Genomic DNA, 23,632 nt, shown 5'->3' on the forward strand with positions numbered 1-23,632 from the left:
AAGCATTTTGATGTCTATTTTTTGTTTTTGTGCAAACCGCCAATTTACAGAACATTTTACACAAGACATTGCAGACAAAATGCGGTACTCTCACATGTGACTGTATTGCTTGTGTTCACAGACACGTTATGATGGCACTAAAATTTACAGCGAAGAGCTCTGCATTTCTACTTGAGCTTCCCTTACTCCTCGTATTATTCACCTAATACGACCAAAATCTTGCTCTAAAATGGTTTTCGGTTGTTAGTAAACAACACCTCTCAATAGCGGTTTTTCTCTTGTTTAGGCTGTCACGTGAACGGATGGTGGGGGGGGGCGTCTTAACCAGCTCGGAGAAATGGACACAGGAAAGCCCTTGACTTGTTTAACAACATACATTTAATGCAGACATGAAAAACCCCCAGGTAAAGCACTCAATATTTAAACTACACACAAACGATAAACACTCACATCTCTAACTAACAATCCCCACATATCATCATCATCATCATCACCAGCCTGTCTACGCCCACTGCAGGGCAAAGGCCTCTCCCATTATTCTCCAATTACCTCGGTCCTGTGCCAACTGTGACCAATTTATCCCCGCAAACTTCTTTATCTCATCTGCCCATCTAACTTTCTGCCGCCCCCTGCAGCGCGTTCCTTCTCTAGTGATCCACTCTGTTACCCTTAATGACCAGCGGTTATCTTGCCTTCGCATTACATGCCCTGCCCAAGTCCATTTCTTCTTCTTAATTTCTACTAATATGTTTTTAACACCAGTTTGCTCCCTGACCCACTCCGCTCTCTTTTTGTCCCTTAATGTTACACCTATCATTTTCCGCTCCATTGCCGGCTGAGTGGTGCTCAATTTAAGTTGAACCCTCTTAGTGAGCCTCCAAGTTTCTGCTCCGTAGGTGAGTACCGGTAAGATGCAGCTGTCATACACTTTCTTCTTCAACGACAATAGTAGGCTGCTATTCCTTATCTGATAATGTCTGCCATATGCACCCCACCCCATTCTGATCCTTCTAATTATCTCTGCCTCATGGTTGGGATCTGGGGTCACAACTTGGCCTAAGTATATATATTCGCTTACCACTTCCACTGCCTCACCATCTATCTCAAACTGCTGTGCTGTCCCGAGGTTAGTGATCATTACGAGGTTACTGATCATTACCCCACATATAATTCAACTCTAATTTAAAGGTCTCTACAATATAAAGTTCTACACAACTCGTCCAAATCAACTCATTCCATCACCCTCAAGGTGATCTCACTAAACCACAACTCCCTAGTTGAGTCCTTTACAATTGCGTCCCTAGTGGACTGGCCTACCACGCTGTCGTCGGCGCTGACGTGTCGCACCCTTGCGTGGCCACGGCTCGGTGGTAGCCATCCTCTTCTTGCTTCGTCGGTGCCGGCGTTCGATGCGCGCGGTCACTCGCTGGTCGACGTGGGCACCGTGCGTCCCGACTTATTTCCTTGGTGGCTACCCCCTGGTAGCCGCTCTCGCTGGAGGTCCTTGATGCCGGAGTTCGACGCGCGCGGTCATCCCTTCGGCGGCGTGCTTCCTCGGTGGCTACCCCCTGGTAGCCGCTGCAGCTGGATGTTCCAGGTAGGCTCGGCACAAACGTCCCCTTTCGGGGCCGTCGAGATGAACGTCGACGGAGCGTGGACGTTGGCCACTGGTACCCGCCCGATGGCGCTGGGGCCACGAAGACGCAGGTTCGTGGTGCACCTATGATGACGGTGCCGATGCGAAGTCGGCCCGCTCCCGCCCAGGCTCCCGCCCAGGCCGCGTCCCCGTGGCTCGTTCCGTGAAGCTCACGTGCTCCGGCCGCCTCCTGGTTGTCTGCCTCCCGTTGTCTTGCCTCCCCCTTCTCTTTGTGGCCCCGCTTTTATACCCTATAAGCTCTCTCGTGGCGCACTCCCATTGGCTTCTTGCTTCTTCCCTGTCCTTATATGGTCATTTCACCACTTGTCCCATGTGTGGCCTTCCCTGATTGGCCGACCCGTGCGCTGCCACCTTTGCCCATGATTCCTTGGTGCGTCGGCGCTGGCACTTGCTGATTGGCGCGCTCTTGGCGCGCACTTCAAGTGGCCGTTCCTTTGTTATTTTCTTTCCTGTTTTTCGGGGGTTTGATGCGTCCCCCTCTCAGGGGGTGCCCTTGACACATGACAATTACCCCCCGCTTTAAGAGTTTTTTCTCAAAAAACGTCTTCGTCTTGGCCACAGATGTGTTGTTTTTCGACCAGCGTTGCTGACTTCTCATAAGTCCACTGTTCACCAGCACAGATCACTTCGCACATCACACTTTTCAGTTCAAACTTCACCTCACCAATACGTCAATCTACTCAACCACTCTGCTCTAACACATCACCGCTATCGAACATTTCAATTATCCCCTATTCGACAGCAGTTTTTCTTAATCCACGTCAATCAAGTCTTTCTCCTCCTGCCCCTCAAACGTACTTTGCAACTACTTCTTTTATATCTACATGTCATGCACTTATACCAAACAACTCATACTATTTGTTCTAACATAAAAAATTTCAAAACCCTCTTACTCAATACGCACTTCTTAGCTACACCACTTCCATTTACGTTTCATACACTTACACCACCATACTTATACAACCTACTCGAACACATCATCAAATCAAACGCATCAATGATCTAATATTCGACACCACTATGTCTCTATCCTAACTTCGTCACTACATCATTCATATCCCCATTATATACATCTACACCAAGCTTACCTGTTCACTATACTACAATATTCATGCTGTGACTATGCACAACTTATTTGTAACCAGTATAGGTCCTATTCCTTTCGAAGTGGACTCCATGATTTCAACCGGTTTCGTTCCGCTACGGCTTCATCTTCACCGTCTTCCGCCTCAACCATTCCGCACATTTCGCTACACTGTCAGCTTTGTTTAAACAATCAACTTTTGTCACCCCGCTGAATAGCCGGTGGCACGTAGCCTGGCTGAATGGTTGTCTGATGCGCCCAAGCCTTGCGAGTTCACCTCCTACTATGCCACAGAGCGCGTTTCTTTGAAGCCTTCTAGCTCGCAAGTCACATAGCGCATGATTTCCTCTACGAGGTGAGCTACCTTGCCCACAGTGCTCACTCTGGGACTTCTTAGGATCGTGTCTCGTCTGGGCCCATCGTCAACTCATCTTTCTCGCTTTGGCTGTAAGCTTGGCCACTTTTCTGCTTAGCCTGCCTTTGTCAGCGGGGCTACGCTCTCACTCTAACACGTCTATGCCACACGCAGTCATCCTTCATTTGCTTCGAAAGCCTACTAAAGGATTCCTGCTCTTTCTCGCTGATGTCGGCGCGAGATTGCTTATTGGTGGCTCGCGCAACCTTTTTGTCTGCGGCCAATTTCTTCTTTGCGGTACCCCTGTCCAAGTCCTGTTTTCGCTTGGCTTGGTCCACTGCAAACCAATCGTCTCAGGGCGCTGCCCTAGCTGTTTGGGAGCCTCAGCCCATGGCTCTGCCCCATTGGACTCGGTAACAAGCTCAGACGCTGATTGGGCTGCATTATTCTCTAAAAACCCTGCATTGCCCTTTTCAACGACAATGTTTGTCTCCGTATCATCGGCCCTTTCGGACGGCAGGTGGCTAAAATCTGCTTGCGTGATCCTATTCCTACGAACCCGTGGAACTGCGGGCACCTCACCCTTAATTACTAATGCATCTGAGACCGTGAACCCCACTGAGTCATCATCAATATTCTTCGGCAATAGGCTGTCCTCGACTGGCGTATTCTCGGTGCGCCCATCTCCCAGCGCCTGTCCTGCCATTCTGCCACACCCGGTCCGTTCATCGCCTCGCGCTTCGAACGCGCCTTTCACCTCAGCAGGTTGTCTGAAGAAACAATCGTTTTCTTTATGTTCATTTTTACTTGTCTCCTCATCGTGAACTGCGACGTGCGTTCTATCAAGCGCACGGGCTCCTTCGCGATCACCGATCTGCGTGCTTTCTTCCTCACGTGCCTCGTGGGGGTCAGCGACCCGCCTGCCTTCAGTCTCACGTGCGGCGCGTTCACCGATGTTTTCGCGTTCTTTTTCTCGAGGCGCCGTGTTAATTCTGCATGCTGTCGTTCCAACTCTAAAATTTTAATTTTCCATTCTCCTTCCTCAGCTCCCAACCCTCTTTCCTCCGCCTCAAGCCTTTCCCTTGCTTTTCGCGATTCTTCTATCTTTGCATCCAATCTCTCGTGCACTTTGCGGTTCTCTCCATCGTACAATTCCAGAAACTGCTCTTTGTTCAAACCTCCCGTCTGAACCAACATCAAAAACATTCCAAAATCCATTCTCGCAGCTGGTAAGACACGTTACAGGGCCCGATGGAAATATCCCTGGTGAGGATATATCTATTCTGGCAGGCTCGCCAATTATTTGTCACGTGAACGGATGGTGGGGTGGTCTTAACCAGCTTGGAGAAATGGACACGGGGAAGCCGTTGACTTGTTTAACAACATACATTTAATGCACACATGAAAAACCCTCAGGTAAAGCACTGAATATTTAAACTACACACAAACGATAAACACTCACATCTCTAACTAACAATCCTAACATAGAATTCAACTCTAACACAAAGGTCTCTACAATATAAAGTTCTACACAACTCGTCCAAATCAACTCATTCCATCACCCTCAAGGTGATCTCACTAAACCACAACTCCCTAGTTGTGTCCTAAGACTGCGTCGCTATTGGACTGGCCTACCCCGAACGTCAGCGCTGACGTGTCGCATCCTTGCGTGCACTCTTAATCTGGTTCCACGTAAGATCCACTTAGTAACTGGAACTTTTTTGCAAAAAAGTTCCAGTTATATAATTGGAACTGTGTTCCACATATCCTGAAAATTAAGTGCAACAGTGCACCACATATTTTTGCAACTAAATTATGCGAATCGGTGTTCCAAATAAAAGTATGCGGATCACTGTTCCAAATAAAAGGGTAGTTAAAGTTACTGAAACATTGATCCACATAAAATGATTATGGAATTTATTCTGTGCGCCGTTCCAGGTACCTTCAGACCATCTGTTTATATAAAACGGTGTTCCTATAGGCATTGGGAAGCTGTCTATGGGACTCCACTTTTCCAATATTTCTGCTTTCCTGTCGGTATACACCGAGGTCATATGCCAGGCTGGCGGATGCATTGGTATCAGCAGGGAACCGAAAGTACCATTTTAACACAGCCTTGATATATGACCCGCAGTGATACCAACAATTGGAAAGCAGAAACCACCGCAGCAGTGTGGTCCCTGACAGTTCCCAACAGTTGCCTATCGGAGCACAGTTCTATATAAAAGTTAGTCTGAGGCACCTAGAGCGGCACACCCTCTTTGGCTTCACCCGCAGAATCCTGTGCTGGGTTTCAGCTGCATATAAAAGAAACAATATACTTGCATTAAAATACGCACGAAACAAACTATTATGACTCAAACACTGCTTTTCAACATACTATACAACTTTATTGGGTGTTAGTATTCATACATTTCAGATTTGAATAGCTGTCTATTTTAAATTGCAGAGAAAATGACCAACGTACAAGGAATAAATACCATAACGACAACACCAGGCTCCAAGTGGCATTTTCACATATTCACTTTTACTCAAAAACATGGTTAATAAAGACGATATTAGGGTCGACTGCTTCATAAATAAATAGACGTGTGCGTCTACCGCGGCACTGACACAGACATTATTTAACAGTGAGCATCAAATATGCTGTCTTATCAGATAAACCAAGGTAATTCAAAGGCGGAATTACTCATTGCGCTTGCCATACTGTGTTTACGCATAACTGTTTGGGAAAATGCAGTTTGCTATTAAATTGTAGGGAAAGGCCTAAAAACAAGCCATACACGGTTGTATTATCAGAAACCTACAGCAGTGCAGTGCAAGAGTTTAGTAAAACAACGCTCGAGCCAAGATTAACGATAAAACATTTTGACACGAGAGGTCATATGCGGCAGTATCCCACTATTAAAACATGATTATTAAAGATAGTAGTTTCCTGACACCAGACGTAAGTGTAACATCAAGCTATTTGAAGGCAAAATAGACTTTATGAGCGTCATGAAAAGGCCTTTGACTTAAGGCACGTTACTTGACCAAACAATTTGTAGTTGTTTAAAATAATTCATCCCAGGAAATCTCACAAAAGCTAGCGTGAATCTTATATAATTTTGCAAACCAGGTAGCTCTAAGCATGTTACACATATAAAATTTAACAAGCAGACTAATTATATACGTCATCAATTCAAGCGGGAACAAGTCAGACATCCTTAAGAAGCAAACAAGCCAGCGTTGAATCATACAGGGGACCAGTTTTACAAAGAAGACTTGAAAGCATTTTTTCCAGCCTCAACGTTTTACCTTAGGTAAAATTCACAGTTGCGTGCTATAAAAACCCTCCCGTCTTGCTGTCAGTGTAATTGTGACCGAATCCCTGCAACTGCCAAGCAAGAAATGCAACTTTGTTCAAAGGAGAAGACTTGTTCACGCCAAATAAGCACATTTTAAATTCTTCTACGGCATGGGTGCCAGCTCACTTACAGTACTAAAATTTATCAATGAAGGCGCAAGCCATCTCCGTAAATAAACACTGCCACTTTTGCATCAGCAGCAGCACTGCCACGAAAAAAAATCTCATGAGCTACACTTGAATAATAGGACGTTACAATGCGGTGCCATGAACTACACTAACACCCTCTATAGATTCAAAGACAGCCTGCGCATTGTGCCAATTATGAAAAATAAGGCACAACTCCAGTGTTCAGTTGACATGAAACTTGCATGTGCCAGTAACTTAAACCTCTTCATTTGATTTCACACCCTTCATGCCTTTCATCTGACCTCCTTCATGCCTTTCAAGAGATACTTTAACCTCTACCAATAATTTAAAATCCCAAGTAGAGCTGAACACTTCAAGTATTTCCACAAAGACTCCAACTTAAATGACACCAGGCCACTGTCAAATTTCTCATGCTTTCCAAGAACTCCCTGCAAAAGTCCCAAGAACTCTTCAAAGGCACACAACCATTAGAACATGATGACACAATGAAAAAGATGACATATGCGGCGAAGAGGATGACCACATCCTGAAGTGACAATGCAGGCGGCGAATCCGTGATGTGTTTCTTGCGGGCAATATTGATGGCACCAGTCCCTTCTCTCAGAATAACCGGGCCTCGAGAAGACTTACGGCTCACCTCATGTACCTTCAAGGAGACAAGAATATTTTGTTACATGGTTGCTTTAAATGAGTGAGTTGCTTAGGCCCTTTATAACACAGTAATTGATATAAAATCAGTGATTTCTTGCGTTTTTTCTGGGAGTGCTGCCTAAGGTGAAAGTGCGCTAAACAATATCACCACAGACAATCAATGAAATTGCCCTGATTCTGGAAAGTATCCCACCTTGCTGCCACGGTATCCTAAATATAAGGTTTTTTATCCTTGAGAGGTTTCGTTTATTAATCAAATAACAATTACTATAATCACCTTTCGGCATTATATTTTACACACCTTCTCTCTGCAAAAAAATTTTTCTGTACTGCATAATGTGCTCCCTCGAATGCTGTAGTGAGGCTGGCTTAATATAACTTACAGCTAAACGGTGTTTCTACCGCAAAGAAATAAATGGCCAGTCATATGAAATCATAAATATCGCACTGTGGCAGAAATTTTGGGGGGAATTAGTTCCACCTAAAATATTTCCCTCTCGATATGTATTACCTCCATGGTTCGTAGTGGGATGAGGCAGAAGTTGAGCTGACTAATGCTGAACTAGGCTGTTGCACAATTTTCTTATAAATCGCAACTATAGCACATTTCCTTGCAGACGTCACTTTCTGTACTCTAAACAATTTCCTTCAAAAAAAATTACCCCTTATTTAACCACCTGTCAAAATCCAATGCAAGCATTACTCATGCTACGCCTGTATTTGGAAGTATTATTGGTGCTACGGGCGTATTAAAAGCGGGAAATTTAAATCGTCAGTTGCCTCCGTATTGTTGTAGCAGCAACCACGTTGGGCGTGTCCGTGGTGCTGGCAAATCACAGCAACAACTCTCAAGGTGTGAAAGCTAAATATTTACAAAACTTAAATACAAAATAGTGGTTTTTTTGGCCACTGTTGGAGCATCCGTAATAGACGGAATGTGAACACAATGGCCAATATTGGCGTTCACGATAACTTGTTAACAGTGAGATTTTATTAGGATGAACAGCCCCAGAAATTGAGTCCCGTAAAAACAAAATGCCAGCTTACCCAACCAAAATTAAGACCCGGGTGTTTCTGCCAGGGACGTCTCAAAGTGCACTTCCAGGAAAGTTTCGCTAACGTGTTCCGAAAAGCTCCTACTGTCACCTTGAGCCACAGGCCAAGCTGTCACTGAAAAGAAGTTCAAGTTTCAAACCATTAGTTACAAAGAAACTACCTAAAAACGCGCCATGAAAGACCCAAAAATGGCAGTGCGTACTTACTTGTAGAATGCAATGATTTCATCCCGTGCAAGAGCTTTAATGTGTTGCCTTCTGATGATACACTTCCAAGAAGGGGTCCAAATACAATTAATATGGCCATATGCATTCCTTGTACAGCTGTTTTAGGTCTATATTCGCCCTATTGCCTAGAAAATAAACTGAACAAAAATATCAGAGAATAAATTTATGCCTTGCTTTACCCAGGGAGCACGAGAAAATATTGAACAATGTCTGATTCGTTCCACGAAAGTCGAATGTCTTTTTTACAGCGGAAGCCCTGGTAATCTTTTCTTGCTAAACAATTTCAGATATAAAAATATTTGAACATACTTCAAGCTCACCTGTCATTGGTCTATGCGAACTGGTGAATATCTGCACAATATGCACGACTCAAAAGGTACTCTTTTGTGGCTTATGAGCTCCACAGGGCATTAGTAATCCGCCGCCCTCTTCCCGACGACCCTTCAGCATGGCGAAGATGTCTTCAGCCAGTAAATTCCACAGCCATGACTTCGCAGGAGCATGTAAAGAATGGAAATAATTTGTTTTCATTTTTTTTTGCAGACAAACAAAAACATTTGTCACAACCTATCAGTGGAGGGCCAAATGTCTCCACAGTCAGCCACAGACTCTTTCTGAACAGGTCATAGAGTATGAATACAGAATGTAGCAATCTGCTTTTGCAGTATAGTTTCTACGTTCAAAGGAGAACAAAAATGGATTAATGTTTGGTGCACATCATGATTCAACAACTTTGCACTTGAGCGTTTCGAAACTTTTCCAACTCTCTAGCTGCCACTGACATTGATAGCATAAAATGGCAGGAATGAATTATTTTTAAACTGACTTTGTTGCGTTAAAACTTCTAATAGTCCACACGTGAGCTTTATGGGTAATTATTCTGAGGTCTCAGGTTACCACTGACATTGACAGCATAGAAACGGCTCCACACTATCTGCGTGTTTCCACCTGACTTCCCCTCCACAAAAGGAACGTTTTGTTACTACGCTGCTGCTCAGACAACCACTTTCCCTTGCATTTCACTACACGTCAGGGAGCCAACTAAAGTTGACTAGTGTAAATAGACCATCTAAATTCATCGAAGGCATTGGAAGAAACGGGGAACAACTACACACACAGCACAGATAAACGTAAGCAGTGCTGCCGCCAACGTCTTGAACGCACATCAACATTAGGCGGAATAGCGTGATTAGCACAGTAAATTTATGGCTCTCATAAGACCAACACAACGCAATTAACACGGAAGTTTGAAAATACCGATAAGGCTAAAGACAGACGCTCCGACAAACAAGCTGTGCAGTGTGTGCGCGCAAGACAATAGCGTGCGACTAACCCGAGAAGGTTCAGTACCGCTGAGGGTACAGCAACCGTCAATATAAAACTAAGCAACACCACACCATAAGGGGACATGCAGACTCGAGAAATGCGCGCGCCAGCAACTTTCTAAATAGCACTAGCTAACGTATGCAGTCAGAAATGTCAAGCCGACTCCGACCCACAAACACACAAGCTTAAAGTGAATAACGGCCGCAAACGTTTCTCGCATCGAACAGGCAGCGGAGCGGCACGTTTATCGGACGCAGTGATGAACAAGTCAATGAACAACAACCGTTACCAGAACATAAATAAGCAGCACTGACCTTTTTTGCGCCTCCCGGCAAAACTTCACTTCGTCGAACAGTAAATACAGCCCGAGGACATGAAGAAATCCGCAGTTTCACGCCACAACCAAACTGGAAACCGTTCCCGCCAGTCTGACTGACAGTTCATTTAGTACATCAGGCGCATAACGCGAGCAATCAAGAAAACCGCTATAGAAGGCCACTGGTGGCGCTGCATGCGGACGAACAAAAACTAGCTTGCGAAAACGTTTAGACGTAGGGGCGCTGCTGTCGTTAAAAGTGTTCACGCAGTCCCGTTTTTCCCTCCTCGTCGTTGTACCCGTTGCCGTCCCACTATACCATGCATCAACGCAAGCGGCGCTGCCTTGCGGCTGTCAACGCATGCGCACGGAATGCCGCACTGAAGTGGCGGTCGTTTCGTAATGGTTTCGGTCAACATTTTCTTCCTCCGTGCCTTGGGCGATGCACGCCGTGGCCAGTGACCAGTCCGCGGAAGAGATCACAAGCTCGGCACCCTTGATCGCTTATATTTGCTTCGGAAAATGGGAGTAGGCCGCTAAGCGGACGTCTACGCGGCTCTGAGGCTGGAACAAAGAGCTCAGATATTAGCCAATTTAACACGTTAGTTGGGCTAAAGTTGTTTCTCGCCGCGGGCCGTGAGCGCGTGCGGTATGTGTGTATAAACTTCGATGACAGCTTTATTTCGTTCTTTGCAGTGAAAACAAAAGGACGCTTCTTTATTGACTGCGTTCTCTTGACAACAAGTCTTTCCAATACCAATAATATATACTGCGACGCTCTTTGATATCCACGTTATAGAAAGCTACTTCCGTATAATGATTCCAGTGTGATTACTCGCTAATAAGCGAGTAATAATACACCTTCCCGTTTTCCAGCAGTTTGTCTTCATGAACACCAATGGTGCAGGAAAAGAGCAACGGGGGGACCAGGAGGAGAAGGCAGGTCATTCGGTGAACTTGAATTACTATGGCAAGTAACAACATTAGGGTAACACCGCGAATTTTCGCGATACTGCAATGCATAATTTGAAATAAGAATGACATTTCAGTATAAATATATAGAATGTAAGGCAGATGCCGCGGAGTAGATTTAGTTCTCCGGGTTCTGTGTCATTCTCCTCCTGCAAAGAGGCTTTCGTTTTTGCTTGTGAAAATTAATAGCCGGGACGAGACAAAATACAAAAACGAACTTCTTAGCATATAACTGCATGCGTAGCATGATGTGTGCGGTGTAAAATGTGGCGCAGTCGGTTATCATTATGTATGTACCCCATCACAACATAAGTAACGTGGAGTAAGTACCATTGAGCGCGTACTACACCACAGCGAGATGATGACTGAGTGTTCAACAAAAACTGCCGTTTCTGCGAAACTTTGTAAACCAAATGCATAAAATGTAATGGCCTCAATAAGTATTTCGTAATGAAGATGTTCACAAAAGCACCACGAATTCTTCAGCTCTATAGCAGCTATGGCTTTGCCCGAACGGCAGACGGGGAAAGGGAAGACGTTTAGTCCTTCTCAAATTGAAGTCACTGGTGATTTTGTATACTTGACGCCTCAAATTAGAAAAATACGATGTTCACGAAAGCGGTTTGGGTGCCGCAGAACACCTGAAAATGGGTTCCTGCAATTTCTTCTTTTGCCTAAGATATCCTCCTCTCGACATTTTTAATGCTTTGTACAGCGTTGACAAAAAAGTGGGATTTCGTTTTCTGTCAAAGGACATCACTAAAACTACAGCTTAGTCGTATTATGAAAGATAACTGCTGCAAGGCAGTTTCATAGATGTCGGCGAAGTTCATTAAATTTGATGTGCGGTGTGCGCGTGTATATTAAACGCGCACGTGCATCTTGGGTCAAGAAGCACCTAAGATATATGCGGTTCATTGTTCCAATTGATGCATGAAAGAGAGCATACTTCATTGCCATGCACGAGTTATGTGGAACAAGACACGAGCAAAAAATATACAAACGCACTTTCCCCAACCGTTTACTGGGCCATAAGTGGAACAGTAACCGGAACCGCCGACATCGCATGACCCCATTTCTTCGGTTCCAGATAAAAACCACGAACATAAAGAAAACAAGCTGACGGTTCCAGATAAGATCCACCTATATGCTTCGTTCCAGTTATTCTTTCGTTTGGATCCACATAAAATATATGGATCACCCTTTTTAACTGGAACTTATATGGAACGCCGTGACTCCGTGGTAGCCTTCCTCGTCTCGGTTCTTCGGTGCTGGCGTTCGATGCGCTCGGTCACTCCTCGGACGGCGTGAGCTCCGCGCGTCCTCACTTCTTTCCTGTGTGGCTACTTCTTCCCTGGTAGCCGCTCTCGCTGGAAGTCGTTGATGCCGGCGTTCGACGCGCACGGTCATCCCTTCGGCGACGTGCTTCCTCGGTGGCTACACTCTGGTCGCCGCTGCCGCTGGAGGTTCCAGGTAGGCTCGGCCCGAACGTCGCCTTTTGGGGCCGTAGAGACGAACGTCGACGGAGCATGGACGCTGGCCGCTGATGCCCGACCGATGCCGCTGGGGCCACGAAGACGCAGTTTCGTGGTGCACCTAGGATGACGGTGCCGATGCGAAGTCGGCCCGCTCCCGCCCAGGCTCGGATGGCACTGTCGACGGCCTTGCCGCGTCCCCCTGGCTCGTTCCGTGAAGCGCACGTGCTCCTGCCGCCTCCTGCTTGTCTGCCTCCCGTTGTCTTGCCTCCCCCTTCTCTTTGTGCGCCCCGCTTTTAAACCCTCTGGGCTCTCTCGTGGCGCACTCGCATTGGCTTCTTGCTTCTTCCCTGTCCTTATATGGTCATCTCGCCACTTGTCCCATGCGTGGCCTTCCCTGATTGGCCGACCAGTGCGCTGCCACCTTTGCCCATGATTCCTTGGTGCGTCGGCGCTGGCACTTGCTGATTGGCGCGCTCTTGGCGCGCACTTCAAGTGGCCGTTCGTTTGTTGTTTTCTTTACTGTTTTTCGGGGGTTTGATGCGTCCCCCTCTCAGGGGGTGCCCTTAACACATGACATAGGCATTCATTTATCTATGTTACACGTTATGTACTTACCCATTACACCATTGTCTCCTTGTTGCTAAAGGTTCTAGAAAAAATAATCAGGTATTATCCGCAAAACCTTAATAATGTAGAGGAAAAAATATCGAATACATATTAGACAGTCCAAAATACTGCTCGTTTGAACATGCAGAAATAAGAGTGCCCCATAAAAAAAACTTCTGCCATACTAAAAATTTGCTCGACAGCTCTTAAGAAGAATTGCAGTTTTATTGTCAATTTTCTGCGTTACCGTGCGCATGTCAATACGCTTTGTTCTCAAGCCGGCTCTTATGCTTGTTTGGTGTCAATGTGAACTGTAATAAATAGGGCATTTTACCCTATTTATTCATTGTTTTTTTATGCAAAGAGCGCAACTAAAAACATAAATCACAAGTCGTAAATTCGTCTCAAAGAGCAGTTTCTCCCTTGAGTGGTTGCGAGTCGTTGGGTTTTAATTAATACATATATCAAAAATGCTCCCGAACCATACTTCAAGTTCACCGCGCCTAAGATATTATTCTGGTAAAAGTGGGTGTTCTCATAGTATGAATATTCCAGTAACCCTAAATACAGTAGATAGGGATCCGGTCATAAGCCGGAAGCGCATCATCTTGCCTTATGTGAACTCAACCACGAAGCCCTGCACTGTACAAGAAGAAAGCAGGTAGAATTCTCAACTAGTCTTGAAGTGTTCACCGTGGAATGCCGAGAAGTGCTGCCAGTGGGTGGATAAAATTACACCTATCTAACAAACAAGCCAACCGAATTCAAAAATTTGAGAAGTAGATTGGTTAACGTTCTGTTCTGTGTTCTCTTGTGGTAGTAGACCCGCCGTGGTGGCTCAGTGGCTAAGGCCTTGTGCTCCTGATGCCAAGAGCGCTGGATAGATTTTCGGACGCAGCTGTCGCTTTTTGGATATAGGTGGAGAGCAAAAACATCCGTATGTCGAGATTTTGGCGCACTTTAATGATGCGCAGATGGTCAGAATAAATCCGGCGCCCTCCAATACCGCCCTTCTCATATTCTGTGTAGTTTCGGAACGTTGAACTCTATATTCAACCAAACAACCTTCCAGCAGTAGAGGTACCCCAAAACAGCTTGTTCGTGTGGAGAGTACGAGAACATGTAGGGTATTTTACGAGTGTCCTCAACATAGTCGCCAGCTCTGCGGGGGTACCATTACTTACAGACATGCGGTGCCTCACAACACTGGGCAACCGTGCACTAGCAAGATAAACCCGTCTGCCCCTCGCTTGATCGTGCTCTCACTGTATTCAAGAAGACTTTGCAGGTGGCTGAGATAAAAATAGGATTGTGTTTGAACTTCACGCCTTCATGTCGGGGGCAAAACTCCACTTTTAACTTTGTCTTAAACTGGTGTTACCAGCACGCGGGAATCAGCAAGTCGTCTTTTTTTAAGCATCGTTCAATTCATTCTTTTCAGCATTTGTATCCTCATTTGTACGATCTGTAAAGCTATGCTCCATGAATGTGAGCATACGGCTTTCGTTGCAGGATACTGCTATCACAGGCTGTAATATCCCGTTACCTTGTGTTCGGCAATGCGCGACTTGCCCTACACCTAATTGGTATTTGTTTGGGACTCAACAGTTTACCCTTCCATGAAGAAGTGATGCGCCACCTAAATTTGGCCGTACTTGAGCACTCCAACACATGAAGCCCAACTTTTATATCCGACGTTCAAAGTACTGCATAACTTTGACCTAAAAACCACACCTTAGAGTCAGTTTTCCTGATTGCTAAGTCGGTTAACAACACTACCGGGAAGGGCTACGACGCGAGAAAGCTCGACTTCGGTGACCTTTATCAAGGCGAAGCGAAAAGCGAAAGACAATAAGAAGAATTATCGCAAACCAAATAAATGTACCGAACTTACACTCACATTAAGAGCAATCCACACACTACAACGACATTTTCCCAAAGTAGATATGCTAGAAATGCTTTCAACAACATATTCAAGCCTTGTTATTCCGGGTTTATAAGACTATTCTATTTCGTGCGTAACCGTAATACCTCCGCACGAAAAAGAGTTTTGAGGGTTTTCTTACATTTTGGGGCCTCACGGCCCTACGTAGAAAGGGGCACTCTTTAAGTCTCCGGGCCCACCTAAACATGAGCATCATAGTTTTCTTTTCTTATCGATAATATCGTCGTTTTAAATTAACCGCCCTCTATTCACGCGTATTACGCATTTTCATTGCCTCATTTTTATCAAATTACAAACGTAATATTTTAAATACAGGGTTTATTATGTTTACGTTTTATATAAAGGCCTTATACAGCCATTAGGTGAGATTATTAACCCATCACCGTCATGTCCTAAAAAGTACCTAAATCACTTAACCTTGAAGCAATCAATTACGCATATATTGCTTGTACTGATAATAAAATATCATCCGTATTTAGCGCACTTTTTTTCAAAAAGTTGTACCCGAGAATTCTACTGCAAGGAACTGTTATTTCTGAAGTATTACTTGTTTATGTATGCAGGGCTCCGAATACCACCGCCGTCAACCACCGTCGAAAGCGCCAATGTGGTGATCCAGTAAGCCACCGAAAAAACTTAGCGTCTTTTTTTGCCGGAGATTCATCCCGAAGCACAAACATGATCACTATAAGCCCGTCCCGAATAATGCCAATTCTTACGTCGAGGCATTTAAAGTCATTTAGTTAACAAACGGGAGTGTGGTAGTCGTATACCGAGTACCCAGGAGAATCCTTTCGTATACCCTAGAGCATTCCTGCAATCGTATAACCGAGGAGAATTTGTTTGCTAGTTACACTCATCAACAAGGTTTCATAGGTGGTAATTGTCAGCCACAAGAGATTAGGGCTTGTGAGCGCACCATCGAGACTTTTGTTTAGAGCGACCTGAGCGTTAGCAGTTTTATAATTTCAGCAGCAAACTGTCATCTCCAAGTGGGGGAATCATTACATTCTCGTTTGTACAATTTGTTCTATCGTATATAGAAATACTGAAATTTTATCGCTACAGCTTCATTGCTTGCAGTACACAAGAAATAACGAGCATAGGATCAGAGTAATACATATTTAAACCAAGAGGCGGTTCACGCCGTTAAAGGTAGGATATTACTCAGTTCACAAACGATCAAATACAACCGAGCTGGTATAGCTAAAATAACAACATTGAGTGTGTTATTTGGCCGAAAACATTAGTTAGTGCAAAGTATGTATGTCAATTTGACCTGAATCATCGATAAATGAGGAAAGGAAGTAAATAATACATATCATCTACGCGGTGCAGCACAAGCCACTCCGGAACTCCTTTTTAAAGGGGGACACGCTGCTACACTTGCCAAGAGAATCAACTACGTAGAAAACTTGATCTGCTCCATGAGCTTACAGGAAGAGCTTATCAGGGCTATGACCCTCTCTGTAAAGAATGCGTCACGCCTTTTCTTAGCACGGGAACAACACCAGCCATGCGGCAGTCTCAAGGACAACGCCGATTAAAAAATGGAAAACCAAAACTAGACACTAAAAAGCGAGTAAAAGCGAGCTACCAAAAAGCGAGCGAGGAACGTGCATAGACTGGCTCTTCCTGCTCCCTGTCTCGTGAGCTCCGCTGTAAGTGTGGGGAAGAGCTAGGTCACCCCCCCCCCCTGCTCACCCCCAAGCTGTTTATCCAACCTTGGAGAAATAGGACAAGCTGCGGCAATTTCTGTTTTTTATTCGGAAGGACTGACTGCATAAGGGCCAGGTAAAAAGTCCAAATATAGGGTCAGGAAAGTTACGCTTGAGCTAACTGCATGCATCATAAAGAAACATGAAATGAATTTGTTGGGCTTCGGTAAGCATACATTGTAACATCATTTCAAAATGAGTATGCTCAGTACGTAGGGGTATGTTAATTGTGACTCGTCAATACTAGAAAATTGAATAACCTGCAACCAACTAGCGACTTCGAGAGTAATTGATAGCATTAGTATTCAATCTTTGCAAGAAATCTGGGCTTCAAGTATTACCTCGATATACGCTCAAACTGCTGACCTTATTGCCATTACAGCGATATATATATGGCTGACCATTACGTTATCATCCTCATTAGGCCTTTTAATTTCACTTGTGAACCCTTCTCCTGTTCTCATCGCCACTTCGAATGACTTTTCCCACTTTTTACAACCCTTGCCGTCACCGATGCCTCTTCCAGAAGTTGCGCAATTGGATGATAACGGCTTTAGAGCCGCTATCAACAGTTGCACATTTAATTCGCTATAGGACGGGGGTATATCGTTGGCTCGGAGTAAGAAGAGTGGTCATTAGAAGAGCGCGAAGAAGAGTGGTCATAAGAAGAGCGCGCAAACAACATAAAACCGCAATCGCAGAACCTGCACCAACCACCGCTGCGCCTCAACTTCAACCTCGTCGGGTAGCTGCAAGTCTCTCGAGCATGTAGAGCAAACTGCCCCCTTTGAAAACCGACGTGCGCCATTATTCCTGTTCCGCTGTGAAGGCTCTCGAGGGACATTTTTGTCGGTGCCTTTCACGTCTGAGCATGTGAAGTTTTATTGTTGCAGGCTTGAGCATGCACAGCGGGCGGTGAAGGGGGGAAAGCAGGGTTGCAGACGCAGATACGGTTTGTGCTATTACCGATGGCATCATAGATTTTGTGGCGACAAAATTAAAAGTAAAAGCCTGGCTTATAATCGCGACCTTGTTACGGTCATCTGGGGTCAAGCGGTTTGGTTTGCTGAGACACACAGAGAGAAGGATGCCTATGGCGTGGCAGGGAAATGGACAGCCACTACAATGCCACTACAGCCACTTTGTCCACTACAATGAAGTTCAAGCCATTGCAGGGTGTTAGTCGCTTTAGTACAGGCGTGTGTCGTTCGCTCGTGAGCTAAAGTTTGGTAGTTCATGCAAGGTCGGCGCGCACAGGAACGTGAATGGGCGCGCAAGAAACGGCAAGCCGCTGCCACTGAACGTGTGCTGCAGCCATTGTCGCGTTAAGTTATATCTTTTCCAGATGCTGTAGACCTCTCTCGCATGTAGAACTTGCCCGTGTGGCATGCCGAGGTTAGCAAATAATACATGTTGAGCCTTAAGGGCTTTAGTAGCGACACTTTAGCCGGCGTCTCTAAATTCGAGACCGCCGCACATAACCGTCTGCTGTTTTATGTGTGCACGAGGAGGGGGGGGGTGTTGTATGGAGTGAGAGGGCACGTAAACGCACACCTTGTCTTCAAGTTCACACTCATGACACGCCCGTTGTCATCATTGAAGATTTATTCCCGGCCTGTTCGCTACCCCTACTCGTCGAATGGTAACAGTGGATGTGTTACGCAGAACGTACAATGCCTACGGCGCCTTGGGTAAACGGATAGCCTATTTTTTTTCGGTAGAATAAAGCTACAGTCTTTCCAAGGTTTATTAAGCTACTTGGCTTTGGACTCGCTCCTTTCTGCCTGCTCTTCTGATTACGCTGGCGATGCTATCGCTCCCGCCCATCAAGCTCGTCAACTGGCTCGCAACAACCTTATTGGTTCGCAAGTATTACAACAGACACGTTACGATAAACGCAACCCCGTTGTCCACTTTACTCCGTGCTCCCTCGTTCTGGTCTGGTCCCCTGCACGTCATATTGGCCTCTCCGAATAGTTGCTTCAGGCATATTCTGGCCCATACAAAGTGTTGCGTCTTGTCACAGATGTGACGTATGAGGTTGCTCCTACGGTCTCTCCTGCGCCTTCGTACTCTACTGTCCCGCCTACAGTATTGTCCATGTCGCCCGTCTCATGCCATATTATCTCCTTTCAACCGGTTCTCCTGAGACAGCACACAGACGGTGCCTCTTCTGCCGTGGTCATGGGACGGGGCAATCTCTGTTCGAGCCAAACGTGTGGCCGGCGCTGTGCCACTGATGGGAGACGACGATAAGGACGACTCTTGGACCCGGATTCACGCTGCTGCTTACCCGAGTGCTTCCTAGGTTATTCTCACTTACAAATATCTGCAAATATACGTATCTTTGCAGCGTAACAATATTGTTTTCGCGACTATCAATGCGAACACAGGTTTCCATTAAGATAATACATGACTGCTATGGGCTAGTACAATGCTATCAAGAACACTGGTTTTGTATAAATGTTGCATTGATATTGAGGAGCACCAAACGGTATGGTGAGTGAGACGACATTGTCATCCATTCTGCGGAGTTCTGCGCAAGGATGAAATATGTACACAACAGGTAATAATAAAATCCCATGCAAGTGTGTCGCCGTTGAATCAGAACTTTGTGTTCGCAAGATATAACTTTTTTTTATCGTCGTTTATCAACCTTCGCCAATCTCACAATGGTGTGCGACAAGGCATAGTAATCATTTGAGAAAAATGCTCTCCTTAGTTTAGTTGTTTACCAATTTTTCAGTGCAGCGTGTTTTTGAACCTTTAGGAACAGGATGACTGGCAGATTTCCACACCGTTTCTCAAGTCGGGGAAATCTAAGAGGCGCGGGGTACTGTGCATTAGGGTATTTTCCAAGCATATCGGCCAGTTACTTCTTTTTAAAAAACGATTCAGTGTCACTAATAGCTTCTATGGCGCCATACATGTATACATTAGTCCGGAAGCTTCGGTCTTTATTGAAAATATAGGTTCCAAATGCGTGCTACCGACCATTTAAGGGCTACCGACCAATAAGGGTTATAAGAGTGGATTGTATAACGTTAAAATCGATTGTAAAATAAAGCAATGCCTGCAGAAGTTTCTGAATGTTTGCAGGGCGTGAAGGTGTAAGACATGTGCTTCATTCTTCCTAATTCAGCTTACATTAAAGTAATCTGTCTCGCTTATTGTTGTTCAAGGCTGGTAACCAATGTTATACTATCGCTGTTTGATTGAAACTCGCTCAAATTGCCCTAATGCACCAAAAATACTTGAATTACTCATAGTACTTTAAATCTACATGAATTTATTTTTATTCATCTTAACCCCTTACGCCCACCTATACTATTCCCCTTCAAGTAATACTTTTGATATACTGTCTCAGTTTACTAACTACAAGGAACTAAAGAACCAGGAACAAGAGTTGCGGAACCGCACCGGATTGAACCCCCTCCCTATGCGTTCTGAAGCCCAGGGAAACAGAATGCAGCATAATTGCAATAATAACACACGTAAAAAACGTACACATGGTAGGCATAGCACCTGCGGCAAACAAAAAGTAATGCAATACAACACAAGGTTACGCTGGAGTACAAAAACGAATATAATAATAATAATATTCATATAAATAAGTTATTAATAATATTTTTATAACAGGAAACATACACATTATACATTTCAGCCCCCATACGCACTGATGCTTGTAAGCGAGCTGGGCAGCCAACTTCGTGCACGGGGCACATGCCTATGGCCTTTACAAAATATAAAAAGCTAAATAAGAGGAGGGAATTTCCTCTGGCTGGATAACAATTACGGTTGGACAACACAGACGAAACAAAAGGAATTTCAACTAATAAAATTAAACGGAAGAACATATACAACACAAACTTAAATGCACAACTTATTATAAAACCTATACAATACGAGCATGAGCACGCCAAGTGTGCGGGTGTATAGCTAAATAATCAAGGAATTTTGGTTAGCCATAAGCGCATGAACAATTTTATTTTTTTTTATATAAGAGCAGCATCTACTTCAAGTTAATTAAAAAGAGAAGGTAGTTAGTGGGATCGTGATATTTTCCCATAATTTGTATAAAAGCGAGGAATTACATACGTTTTAATACAGCGCATAGGTCATTGTTTTTTGTTGTTCTCTTTAAAGGTATTTGAAAAATACTGTTTGCAAAGTGCGTCAAAGGCGCACTGTTTGTCAACAGACTGCATTTATGAATGATGCATTATTAAATCTTTGTCCTAAAGGAGTGTTCAATATAAAATCCTTTGATATATTTGTTTTAATATACGGTTTAATAGGTTTAGCCGGTATTGTGAGCCATGACCATAGATAGTTAACCCACATCGTACTATTGAATCTCCCAATGATTTGTACACCATTTTTCTGATTGAGCTATCTGATGTCAATTGTAGGGAATAAAGGTTACTGCACACAACCCGCAAGTGCTTCGCCACTTTTTGAATGTGCATGTCTCAAACTAGTGTCTCATCGACTGTTAAACCTAAGTACTTAACAGTACTTGATCGAGGCACAGTTGGGCAGAAGCACTGACGGCAGCCGCTATCGTGTAGATAAATATGCCTAGACAGTGTGAGCCGAATATGTGGGTTATGAAAGAAATGTAGGGTCGTTTTTGATTTAATAATGAAGATAAGATTAGAAACAAACCAATCGAGCAAATGGCATATATCATTTTGAAAAATTCCTGCAGCTTCATCATGTGAGTCACTCGGAAAGGCTAAGACGTGTTGTCAGCGTACATATTGTCACGATGCCAAAGACAACGCAGTGGTCTTGAAAGAAAACAAGTTTATTGGAGCGAACTTGTGCTCCCCTAACAACTCAAAGAATACACAGGCGGTGAAGCAGCAGTCAGCAAAGTGACGTATACGCAAGCGAGCGTCGGCGATCGAATGCCCCGGCGTCTGCTCTGCAGGCTTCTTATCTTTCGGCGCGCGTGGTTCTCGAACCGCCGATTCACATCTAGAACATTGTAGATCCAAGAAGATTATTCTGGGCTGTTTACGTTAGATCGGAATGCTCTCCCTATCAGAATAGATAACACATGCGGCCCAGAAAGAAAGAATGCAACAGCGCTTTCCTTGGCACAGAGATAACACAGACGACCGGCGCAGCCGGGCGGTAAAAGCAAAACACAATTAAAAAATTCCCGCGCCTTCCCGCGAGGGGAAGACGAGTAAATGCGGAGCATTGGGGCCTCAGTACTGATTGAAGGCAGTGTTGCTTCCATCGCTTCTTCCGTGATGCTGGAGTAGAAGACACGAGTAAACGTGGGCACGAGCGTCAACCAAGAAAGGAAGGAGCAACGCAGTGACTGAAACACGAGCGACCGCTAGCCGCTATATTTGCAGTGCGCGCAGTAGAGGGAGAGCAGTACGGGGGGGGGGGGGAAAGCGCGCATGCGCAAGCAGCGCGCGCCCTTCCACGACCCACCGCGCTGCTATCACGCACCTGTTACGCCGAGACCGCGACGGAGCAAACGGACTGAGTACGACGCATGCGCACGCCAGCTGCTGTTGAGATAGAGGAGAGAAGGAGAGGCGCACCTGCTGCGGACGCGAAACTGTTGACACCGTCCGACGCAGGAACAGGCGAGGCTAAGAAATGCTCTGCATTTAAAAAAATGCATGGTTCGCGGCATTACCTCCCCTCTAAGCGTGCATCGACCCGATGCTAACATAACGACAGTCCAAACAAATAAATATAAAAGTTCGACATCGTCCGTAGAAAGGTTTTAAGCGAACCACGTGGACGACTTGAGGCCACTTGTGTCGTCGCGATGTGCCGGAGTCACCATCGGGGATCACCTCGTAGGTAAGTTGGCCAACACGTCGTAAAAGCTTGTAGTGTCCGAAATACTGTCGCAGAAGTTTCTCACTCAGTCCGCGTCGTCGGATGGGAGTCCAAACCCACACACAATCCCCTGGGTGGCACTCGGCGGCTCGGTGTCGGAGGTTGTAGCGGCCGGCATTCACCAGCTGCTGGTTCGTTATACGAACTCGAGCAAGCTGACGGGCCACCTCCGCACGCTGAAGGCATACTTGGACGTCGGCGTTCAGGTCATCGTCTTCTACGTGCGGCAGCATGGCGTCAAGCATTGTAGTCGGCCGTCTTCCGTAGACGAGCTCAAACAGTGTCTTCTGCGTGGTTTCTTGGATAGCCGTGTTGTACGCAAACGTGACATACGGGATCACTTCGTCCCAGGTCTTATGTTCAACGTCGACGTACATGGACAGCATATCTGCAATCGTCTTGTTCAAAGGTTCCGTTAGTCCGTTCGTTTGGGGGTGATATGCCGTCGTTCTTCGTTGATCCGTGTTGCTGTAGCATAACATTCCTTGCATGAGCTCCGCAGTAAAGGCCGTTCCGCGGTCCGTGATGAGGACTTCATGGGCTCCATGTCCTAGAACAACTTCTTTTATAAAATCTTTGCGACGTCTTGTGCAGTCCCCCTCGGAAGAGCGGCGGTCTCCGCGTGGCGCGTGATGTAGTCTGTTGCTACGACAATCCCCTTGTTCTCGGATCATGACGTAGGGAACGGGCCCAGAAGGTCCTTTCCAATCTGTTGGAAGCTCCTTGATGGGACTGCGATCGGCTGCAGAATTCCGCCGGGTCTCGTCGGTGGCATCTTTCGTCGCTGGCAGTCACGGCAGCTCCTGACGTAGTGGGTGATGTCAGAGGTCAGGCGCGGTCAGTAGTACCTCGCCTTGATTTTTCCAATAGT

At 45.4% G+C, this 23,632-nt stretch overlaps 1 long non-coding RNA gene across 1 annotated transcript; it reads right to left on the reverse strand.

Annotated features, from left to right (window-relative positions):
• Window positions 1–7,118: 7,118 nt before the first annotated feature.
• On the reverse strand, window positions 7,119–8,642 carry LOC144165082 (uncharacterized). Its single transcript, XR_013321346.1, has 3 exons — window positions 8,506–8,642; window positions 8,291–8,413; window positions 7,119–7,238 (listed from the first exon to the last, which is right to left on the reverse strand). It is a non-coding gene; the product is annotated as an uncharacterized LOC144165082 (long non-coding RNA).
• Between the last annotated feature and the right edge of the window lie 14,990 nt (window positions 8,643–23,632).

Source organism: Haemaphysalis longicornis, unplaced genomic scaffold (genome assembly GCF_048455015.1).
Source record: "Haemaphysalis longicornis isolate Haplotype H1 unplaced genomic scaffold, Haemaphysalis longicornis Haplotype H1 scaffold_14, whole genome shotgun sequence".
Taxonomy (NCBI): domain Eukaryota; kingdom Metazoa; phylum Arthropoda; class Arachnida; order Ixodida; family Ixodidae; genus Haemaphysalis; species Haemaphysalis longicornis.